Genomic DNA, 11311 nt, shown 5'->3' with positions numbered 1-11311 from the left:
AGATGTCCAATCCCAACCCAACCCCTTATAGAAAATATACTCAGATGTCCCCTTGAACGTATCACAAGCCGTCATAGGTTTCTCTTATTTGCCATGTAGTATGACGTCACGTATGACAAGTTTTTACTATAAAAGTGTAATTTTTTGTATGATGCACCGAGAGCTCGTGTGACATCCATTGATGTCTGTTTTCAACAATTGATATTAAAACAGAAATCTTTTGCCATCTTCCTGAGTTGGTTCTGTTATTTGATGTAAGAGTTACTCTGCTTCCCATCCACTGCATGACCCGCTACCCAAAGGGCTTTACGTTCATGTGGTAGCTGTGTCATATGGTTTAAAGATCAAAACTAGTTCAGCTCCAGAAATTCAGATGATCGAGCATCCTCTGCCATTAAGCCGGAAAGATTGCTGGGTTTCGCGTGGAAAGCGGTTGAATAGAAATCTTGCAAGAAGAACCGAAACAGTGGGCAGGTCCCCCTTTGACGAAATCCCTGCCGTCGCGATCGCGGCCAAGAGGGGAACTGAACTCCATGATTATGTGTAACGAGGGATTAACCCGAAATTGACTGAAAATGTCATTTTCATCATTGCAAGTGACAGATGTACAAATATTTTTGATGGCGTAATCTGTATGACTAACTAGTATATGTCCGGTTTTGAAAAAGGCCCACGGCCGAAACACGTGTTGACCAATGGGCATAGTGTCATAGCAATAAAGGAACACGTTGCGCATATAGTTGTTTGGAGCATGGGGAATACTCTTTTGACACTTGAAATGCGACAAAGTGTTTAGACTAAGTTGGCTCACTGAATCACAACTCTGTTGCAGAACTTATCTCCCTGAATACCCCACATGTTTTCTACACAACCGGGATTACCTTCTGTTTATAAAATGTTACTATGGGTGCCTCTGTAAACATCCCATATTTCTTGTGCAGCACCTTAGCCTTGGCCCGTAATTTCATCATCTTATCTTGTAATAGTTCTAGCCATGATTTCTCGGTAACGCTTCTATTTATCAAGGCCCCCAAATACCTAATTGAATTGACTTGGCCAACTCTATCCTTTGCTACATACCAATTGAATCCTTTTTCTCTTTGTTTCTGCAGGGTAGCAACTACTAACATTTTAGTTTTCTTAACATTAATTTGCAGATTATTCTCAATAGCATAGTTTAGAGGAGAAGGCGAATACCTCTGCAGGAAGTCCCGCCCCCTCTCCTACCTATATTTTGGAAACCAGAAGTCGCGCCATGCATGGCACCAGTGGTTGTGCCTATTCCGCGGAGAGTCTTTGAGAAAAGGTATCCACAAACAAAACCATATCTGATGTATACCTGTAGAGATGACAATCTCTTGGAAGAGATCCCCAAAGGAATATGAAGATGAAAGAAAGAGAAGTTGGTAACGTGACAAGAGATGAGCGTGACACACTGAGAACAGTGGCTGAAGAAGAGGATGTATGGATCTTTTGGAATCTGATGACGAAGTAAAGAATCGAGTAATAGTTCATATGCAAAGTAAAGAGTGCACGTGTGAAAAGCACTGCAGAATATGCAAGCCATTTAATAACTGCACAGATGCAGCAACGCAAGTAGACTAAGTAATCATAGAAGCTAGCTATACGTAGTGAATAGACTGTATGCGGTGCCGCCATTATATAGAATCTGGACTTCGGTGTCACAACTTTAGTAAGCTTAAACCCCATGGAGAAAGAAGGATCGAGAGCTGTTTGTCGCAGCAAGAAAGCAGCTGGAATCGAGGAAGGAGCGAGAAATGCTGTCTGGCCTGGTGTCAAAGGCTGGAGCAGACTAGAACTGGTTACCTATCCTTGAAGAACAGTGAACGTGAGAGGCTGAGTCATCCCTTGTTAAGGTGCAAAGAAAGAACAGTGTTTATTCATTTAATAAAATTAAATGCTAGAAAAAGAGCTGAACTGCGGTCTCCTGTCACGTGGGCTATGGATAGAAATAGAAGGTGGGCATGTAGGTCTAGACTTGAGATAGCGGGTGCTCACACTGCCATATATTCTCAGGAGCAAGGATACTTTGCAAGGCCAAGTTCAAAGACAATCTCCATGGCAGAAGGCCTGGGGGAATGAGAGATGTTGGGCTAATTGGGTGGGGAGACACGGTCAAAGTCCACCCACTGACCTGGGATACCAGATTACATGCTGCTAGTGAGCCAAATGTTCCAGAAGGTCACAAGCGTGCCAACCAATTGTAGGAGGCCATATAATGAAGAGCCTTATAGTTTGATAGCCAATGATGTACTGTGTGTCTAATAACTGTTGAAGAAGACTTGCACTAGGGGTGGGCATCAGTTGTCCACCTGACCGTAGAGGGCAAATCACAACTCCATACCTTGTACAAAGTATACAAGTCAAACATGTTTATTCAAATTTTTTTAAAAAATCATCAAACAATCAGTTAATAAACAAATACATACAATCAATAAAAATGTGCATTTCCTAAAAACTAATACTTATGAGGTTAAAATGAGACAAACAGACAAAATTGACCAATAACAAGTTCACTTTCATTAATTCGTAGGATCCTATTTAAGCAGGGGCACAATAAAAATCAGTATGCAAAGTATATCCACTATATAGATGGTTCATAATTTGCTTTGGTCTTCCTGGGCCTAAGCAAATTTTTCCTAAAGTACATTGCTTTTTTAAAAAAATGTAAGCAATGCACATGCTGTAAAAACACAGTCAGTACTAAGTAAAAAAATAAGTGCAGCTTTGTGGTGACGTATCTTCGTTTTCCTTAGGGCAGGTAGCAAAGTTTCCCTTTGAATACCTGCGTACCCCGGGCAAAAAAACATAAAATGAAGTAAATCTTCCAGCTGATGTCCACAAACCGGACAGCCGGCCCCGTCTTTAGATCCCTTCCACCCAGCTGTAATTGCTTGCAGGCGAAGTGAGTCAAAACGTGCCCTTGTAATAAGCCACCTATCCTTTTTATAAGTATACTTAGATGATCCCTTTAAGCTAACCATAACTCTGCGTAGGTTTTTCTTATTTGCCACTTAGTATGACATCACGTATGACAAGCTTTTACTATATAAATGTAATTTTTTATGAAATGCTTTGAGAGTTCTCGATGAGATTATGGTGTGCGACGTCCGTTGGTATCCACTGTAACTCCCTGTTTTAGACAATTGATATTAAAACAGTTAAAAGACTTTGCCTTCTTCCTGAGTTGTTTTATTTGGTGTAAGAGTTACTCTGCATCTCATCTACTGCACGATACTACTTATTTAAGAACCATAAGCCAACAATAGGACCGAAATGGCTTCAGATTTCTCTGTAGTCCAAAAAGAGTCTGTTCAATGATGACCATGTCATCTGCATACAAAATACATGATATCTGCGTTCCTTGAATTATTGGCGGGAAGGCTTCCACCAAGGCCTGAGATTCTCTCCAGTCTGATAAGTATAAGCTAAATAAGATCAGGGTCAGAGGGCATCCCTGTTTCAGCCCTCTCGATGTATGTATCTCCCTTGAATATATCCCCTGGGCAGTCAAACGTACCCTCACGTGGTTGCCGAGTATAGAGCTTTTATCGCCTCTAAATGGTATAGAGGACATTTCCACCTCATGAGTTTCTCCCCCAGGAACTCTCTGCTTACACTAGCAAAAGCCTGTTCAAGATCCATGAAGGCCAAATAGATCAGAGGTTTAGTTTCCATAGCTTTTAATTTTAGTAAGTTTAGGAGAAATATATTCAAGTTAGTCCTAATCCCCTTCACGAAGCTCATCTGACAGGGATCCATATGTGCAAAGATTTTACCCAAAATCTCCAGAAGGGTGATAGGGCGGTTATCACCCAGAACCTCCCTATTGCCCTTCTTGTAGATTGGGACAATCAATGCCAATTTCCATGATGCTGTCACCTCTCTCAGCCTCACCATCAGCCTCACCATTTGTTTGAACTTTAAATCTGCAAATTCCGCCCAATACTCCGGTTCCTCTTTCAAACTACAGTTAGTTAGCCATCCGGGCCTGGTGCTCGGGATGAGTTTAGCTTTTTGATCATGGATACTATATTCTCCTTATCCCAATTTAAGCCCCAAGCTTCCTTAGATCTCAGGCTACCCTCTCCCTCTCCGGGCTTGATTGCACAAATAAGGTAGAATAGTGGGCTATCCATGCCTCTTCTGAGACCTGACTGGTCATTACTGCCAGTTGATAATTTCTGTTGTTATTTAGTAGTTCCCACAAATTACAAGTATTCCTTTTACAGATTGATTTTAGCATTATTTCTGCAACATGTTGATTTCTCAGGGGTCTCAAGGCCTTCAGCCAGTTCTTATATTGCTGTTTGCGTTTAGTAAGTTTCCCACTGTTCCCTACCCTGCCTTCTCTTTTCAAGGCCCTCAGATCTGCCCTCAGTGCTTTTCTTGCCTCTGCCACCTCCAGGTTATATTTTTGAATGGGTTTAAAGTCTCCTCTTCCATGGTTTGTTTTAGTCTGCTCAAGTCTGTCAGGAGCCTGGCATATTACAAACCATTCAGACCCCTTTCTAGTTGTAGCTTACAGTGCCCATTAATCCCTGGGCATCCTGGGGTTTCACCTTCAATCGATTTCTTCCATGAGATACCTGGATTGACCCCTTTAGCCTCAGTGGCCTAGTGACAGTTCTTTCTAACTTTATTGCTGATAAGTTGTTGTCACTGGGAGTCATCTTGACTACTTTTAAAGATTCTACCCATCTCCACACATTGGGAGATACGAAACAATGGCCTAAAATAGTCTTTTGGGCTCCCCTCCATGTTGATCTTCCAGGGACATCTCCCCTGATCTGTCCATTTAACATTACTAGATTTCGAACCCCCATATCGCTCATCCATATGTGTGCTCGTCTTTGTAATTCCCAGCTGGACTTACAGGCTCCCAGGGAGTCTAGGACTTTAAAATTCAAATCTCCACAGATGATGATGTGAGGGTTTTCCATTTTGATATAAGTATCATCCACCATCTGCATTACCCTGTCTATGAACCTACGTTCCTGACACTTCACCGGATTCCAGTATAAATTACATATAAGATCTTTCCCTCGGTCTCCAGTGTCAACATCTGTATGTAAGGGTTGGGATTATACATTGCCTTTACAGATAGTCCTAGGCCTGCCTTTCTCAAAATCAATAGACCAGAGTAAGGCTGCCCTATTGTGCCTTTCTCAGCCAAGTTCAGATAACAAGTATAGCCCTCACAGATGGGGTTTGATCATATCCATGTCTCCTGTAAACAAACTACAGTTTATACATTTGCAGTCTCAAATACAATTGATAGCGAATTGGTCTTTGGTTGACAGTGTTTTTATTTTGATAAAGGTAATTTGGGTGCTGCTTGGTGGTGACTAGTAACACTCAAACTGCCGAGTGTGTCACAATTTATGAAGAACATAATTTTCATTCTTGAAGTCTCAATCGAAAGACTTTAAAGAAACTCCTATTGGGGTAAAACAGCACAGGGGAAACCCCAAACACACATGTTACCAAGACCACTCCAATTTCAAACTAATTTGGAATCTAAACATGCATAACAAGGAAATATGCTAACAACATGTTAACTTTCATTCTCAAATGAATTTACTGCCTGTTTTTCTGAAGATTGAACCTAATTTTGCACCAATTGTTATTTTTGTGATACAAATATTGTTCCTTTGCTTTCACAGTGCTAGATATGTACATCAGTTATATATATGTTTTTTTTGTTTTGTTTTGTTTTCTTTTAGGCATGTTTATATCTAATCAATGAATTTGAATTCAATTTTCTGTTATAAATCCCTCCTGATGAGCCAAAAGATTTGGTGAAACACCTGTAGAGGGCACTACTATTCAAGAACAATTTTTGGAGGATCATTTTTGGAGTAAAAAAGCCTCATGATACAACAAACATGATTTTTGGAACATCATTTAACCTATAGTTAGCGTTAACTTTAGGTGCGCTAGAAGGTGACTTGAAAATTCTGTAAACAAACTACATCATAGGATCTCAATCTGTTCACTTTCCCATTATACAGGTGAGCAAAACCCTGGGTGTTCCAAGAGGCTATTGATATATGGGGGGTCATTCTGACCCTGGCGGTAAGGGGTTAACGGCACCGGTAAGGATGCCGGTGCCGTTAACCCCCTACTGCCGCATTCCGAGGTCCCTTAGCGTGTCCCACCAAGGCTGGCTGTTTTTACCAGCCGCCCTTAGCGGGACCCGTTAAGGGGCCAGCAAGCTAATAACGGGCCCGCAACTTGCGGGCCCGTTATTAGCTCCTTCCCTATTGCCATTGAGCCCTATGGGGGCTCGAATGGGAATGGGGAATGGTTTTCAGAATGGGGATTTACCGGGTCCTCCAAGGTTGGAATGACCCGGTAAGTCCCCATTCTGACTACCCGAATCCGAGTTTGGAGGCAGCCATGGCGCTAACAGCACCATGGCTACCTCCAAACTCGGAATGACCTCCATAGTCTCCTGTATCCCTAGTTTCGTGTTCATTCTTGTCAGGACAGCCAAAGTGCCCGTCAACCATGACCAATATTCGTTTCCAGTAGAATCTGTTCCTTCATTTATCTGAATTTTCATTACTTTTCTTTGGGTATTGATGCAGTTCATTATCACTCTCAATGGGCAAGTTTTTTCTTGTCCTGCCCCTGCGGAGGCTACTCTTGTCCCCTTTTGTCTTACTAGAGATTATTGGGCCCCTTCAAGGGAATTTGCTTCTCTGGGTGATCTCCACAAACGTCTCCCCTTAAATTTTCAGCCCTCATTTCAAAACCCAAAAGTAAGAAGTAATTTGGGGCCCCCAATAAAGCAATTTTCACTAATTCAGATTTTAAGTGTAGGATAACTCAATCTGGCTGTCGTTTATTAACAAAATGAACTACCCGCAAGTCCTCTGAATGTAAGCTTGGGGGAGTGGTGGATCAATTGTATCACGTTCCTTCTTTTAAGTATCAGGTTGTCATTTGCGTGATGCAACCTTTCCAGGCTGATTGTAATGTCTTCCTGCTGCTTTATTCAATTCTTCTGCAGTTTGTTTTTCCTTAGGTAATTTGTCCTTAACTCCTCTTTCTGTTCCTTCATTTTTTCCAAATAATATCTTTGACCATTTGTTTTCTCCCGTCTTTGTTCCAAAGACTGGAAGTCATGCTCTTGCGTTTTATCTTGGCCCCTCCAGTCTTTTGCTATTTCCTCTTGCTCATTTCGCATTGGACTCTCACCTAATTCAGGGTCTAGAGAGTCTGACAATGATCCCTCTATCAATGTTGCTCCCTCTTCCACTGATATACATTCCAGATGGTCCGTAAGATCATGCTCACCCTCCATGTGTTCCCCAGATATTTCAAGGGCCTCTGACTCAGCTCTCACTTTATCTGCAGAGACTTTCCTTGTATCATTCTCCTTTGTTAACTGATTCTTTTGGGGGGTCCATTCGTTTTTCCTTCTCTTTTATTATTACCGGAGGTGTGGTTAAGTTTTTGATGAAGGCTCAGCTCTTGAAGCATTAGATCTTAATTTCGGACCTCATCTTCTAGTATTGAATTTCTTTTTTGCTGTTCGACATGCTGCTGTGCTTGTTGCTGAGGTTTTTCCTGATTCCGATTTTCCTTGTTATGGAATATAGAAAACAGAAGTCTGGAGGCTGTTGGGTCGGACTGGATAGTCCTCCCCTTTTTACTGGGTCTTTTATGGGGCTGCTCTGCTGTGGTTGCCATGTCCTGTTCCTCAGTCCCTAGGTTCAAGTTCGGCTCCTGCTGAGTAGACAGAATGTCGCCCCCAAGTGGGGAGATCTTCAGTGCGTCTGGCTCTGTACAGCCCCCCCAGTGGCCTTCCACTAACGTCTCAGCAATTCCTTGAGTTGAATGGACCAGCTCAATCACTACCACTTTCTTTGAGGTTTCCCCCTGCAATCATGTCCTCGAGCTCCAAGCTCGTTTGTTATGCTCCCTTGCTGCCATGGACATTCTTTTTAAAGTGCTTTCTCATCCGTTTACAATCAGCCAGCAGGGCTTCCATCATCATGCTTTTATCAGTTGTCTCACCTCAGGCCATGTCACATAATCTGCCTTGCCATTGTGCAGATGTTTCCGCTCCTTTATCAAGCCTTGATTGGATTGTAGATGTAAGAGATTCAATAATATCATTTTGGAATGAATCATTGCTAATAACTTTGCTTGGTCTCGCATCACGTTGTTTACTGATTCAGACAGTTTTGTAAACGGAGCTTATGAAATTGCCAGTGCTGCCATTATATTGTTCTGCAAGGATGTCATCCCCTCTGCTGCTTTCACCTTCTGTGACGAGGGTTCAAAGATCACCTCCCTGTTTGACTGCTGAGAGGACTGGGAATATTGTGAAGATATCAAGGAAGATGTCATAATACTCTTATGTACAGACTCTTGTTCTCCCAAAAAGTCACACGGAGACACATGTGTCTGCTGAGCTTCCTCCTGCATCATGCTTTCTCCATGACTTTGATTTTTGCGGTCCTTTACTGTCACCGGGTTAGCACTCACCCACTCTGCCATCATCCTTCCCTCCAGTTCGGGGTCATTGTCCTGTAATACAGATGAGTCAAATCTCTGCCTCTTCCTGGGTCTCAATCGGGTCAAGACAGAGGACACGCGATTCCCCCTTCCCTCTTTAATTAAGGAGGCTAGGTCCCTTTCCAGTGGTATGATCGCGCAATTTCTCTTGTCAGTTGTTGCACACATTGCAGACACCACCAAGTCTGACCTCAACTTTTGGCTTTGAGCCCTCATCTCAACCGGCAGCAGAAGATCGTCTATACCCTGCTGTACCGTTGAATCAGGGATCGGATACTGGATCCCACTCTGCTAAGCAGCAGAGCCTGCAAGTCACACACCAGTCTGTTTAATGGTGACCTAGTTGGTATGTCATCCCCAAAATTTGGCTCCGTAGGCAGAGGGGTGCCTAGTCCCCTCCCCGAAACTCCTTCACCCCTGTACATCTCTGGGGTTGAAGGAAATCACTGCTATCTCACCCGCAATCCTTGGCCCCCTCGCCCTGAACGGGCTGGGTAGCTTAACATGTGGCCTCTGCTCTCTGCGGTCTTCTGAGAGAGGGTCCTTATGGACTTAGTTCAGCTCATAAAAGGAAGTGTTTGCTACCACAAATCCGTTTTGCTTCCCACCAGCAAATCATCACTTGTGGGTGAGCGTAGGGGCGATCAAGGGGCAGGGATAGAAATATATGGTGGGTTAGCCCCCCACTGTTGCTTGATAACTCTACCACAGTATCCAAAAGTCTGAGTTGTTGTCTAGTGCAGGGTCCCACACTCACCATGTTCTTTTATTCATGTGGTAACAGAGTCTATCCCGCGGTAGTCCCGCTATCTCGTCCCTCGCTTCACCACAACACTGTAACACTCAGCAACACACTCCGCAACAGCTCTGCTCTCAGGAGAGTAGATGTTGAAAATGCTTCTCCTCCAGTCAGAGGATAAGGAAGACAGACTCAACGGCTCACTGTAGTAACACCAGCATTGCCACAGTAACACTCAGCAACACACTTGTTGCTCGGAATCAGCGTTTCCCCACCTACCTACATTGGTTAGCCCCAGAATCCTTGCCACAGATAAGGGTTTTTAAAATGCTTCTTTTATGTTGCATTTTCACTCTCTCAATTTCAGGTAAGTGAGCTAAATATTCTCTGTTAGAGCAAACACTGTCCACTCCTGGCATACTAAGTATGCGTCTCCCCTTGCCTCTCAGCTGGATTTCTCTATATTCCCCTGTATCCTACAGGGAAATCAAGTCTTCCTGTGTATATATTTAGGGGAATTTTGGAAGAGGGAATGTATGAAGGGCTGTGCCTATGGTCTGATTATGGCTAGGTGTAACATAACCACCAATATCACTCTGGGAAGTTCTAGGCATTGGAGAGGTCAACCTTGATTTCCTCAATAACACCAGCAACTTATCGAATCAGAGATCTGTTAGATATCTCCCATTTCCCAGGTAAATATGGTGTGATGGGCTATTATTATGAATGTGCAGTTTAAAATAAGTGATGAATTGCATCAAAATTCTGCCGGTTTTGTTTAGGGAAGCAGTATCAATGGTTCAGAATGCACAACGTTTTTGTTAAATGGTCCAAGTGTCCCTCCGCTTTCACCTCACAAATAGTGTGCCACAGTGTAATTTCAAGAATAGGGGTATACTGGATTAACATTCACATCATTCTTATGGGAGAAGGAATGACACAATTAATTTCTCATTCCTTATTACATAGTTCTAGCCTTCACAAAGCACACAATATGAAGCAGATCTCCAGTGGGTTATGGTATGATGTCTTCATATTATAGCTTCATGATAACTATTTCTGTGAAAACAATCTGGGTACAATTTAATTAGATTATAATTTACAAGGACTCTTGCTCAGACTGTATACAATTATATCAGTACTACTGTGCACAGAGCTCAAAATGTATTTTGGATTGGATTAAAATGACATACAACATGATTTTAAATGCAGCAAGAATGCACTGGAGATTTGCACTGTAATCAATGTATTTTGGTAACATCTTGCCATACTACCCGATTTCGGGGATTTAACAGGGAAAAGAATAATGGCGGCTAGAGAGAAGATATTTAATTTGGAAATTATCATACTCTGAATTGGTCTTTAAAGGCCCAGAATTAGCAGAAACTCTTAAATGTTCCGAGGGACATCTCAGTTAGCAGGCTCTCCTGGTCTGCTTACATGAAGATAGAACTGCCTCAGATAACCTTCTCTGCAGGATCCCTTGTGGGCAGGACTCATCTACTTGGAGCAGGAATCCTCCCTTCTGCAGTGCTTAGATTGGCCTTCTTCATTTATCCATCCATCCTATAGGAACCCAGTGGTGTTCCTTCCGGCAGCTTTTTCCAGAGTAGGAATACTATTTTATTTGTGCTCCCACTTTTAAAGTGTAAACAATTCCAAGCTTATGTCATGCTTCTGTCACACTATCTGAATGGCCCATTCGTTCCATTGGCCTGTCTCACAGTCAGATAATCCAACAGAATACACACCCCTACTCCCCACTGGCTTATTATCATGTCTACATTTGAGACCAAAGAAAAGGTAGGGGGATAATCTGTGCTTAATATTAAATCATTTGTATTCCATAATTCATAGGCCGCAACCTGCTACCTGAATGAAATAGGTATTTCTGAAATATGTCCTTGCTGACACATGTCTGACTATGCAACATACATGTATAGCATTTAAAGAGATGTTGACTAGCAAGTTGCGCTGTCCCCTGAGACTAAATCATGATAAGCAATTTCCAGCAAATCC

Source organism: Ambystoma mexicanum, chromosome 2p (assembly GCF_040938575.1).
Source record: "Ambystoma mexicanum isolate Mex_15411 chromosome 2p, UKY_AmexF1_1, whole genome shotgun sequence".
In the NCBI taxonomy this organism is placed as follows: domain Eukaryota; kingdom Metazoa; phylum Chordata; class Amphibia; order Caudata; family Ambystomatidae; genus Ambystoma; species Ambystoma mexicanum.
The sequence above is the reverse complement of the archived record's forward strand: the minus strand, read 5'-3'. Positions refer to the sequence as shown.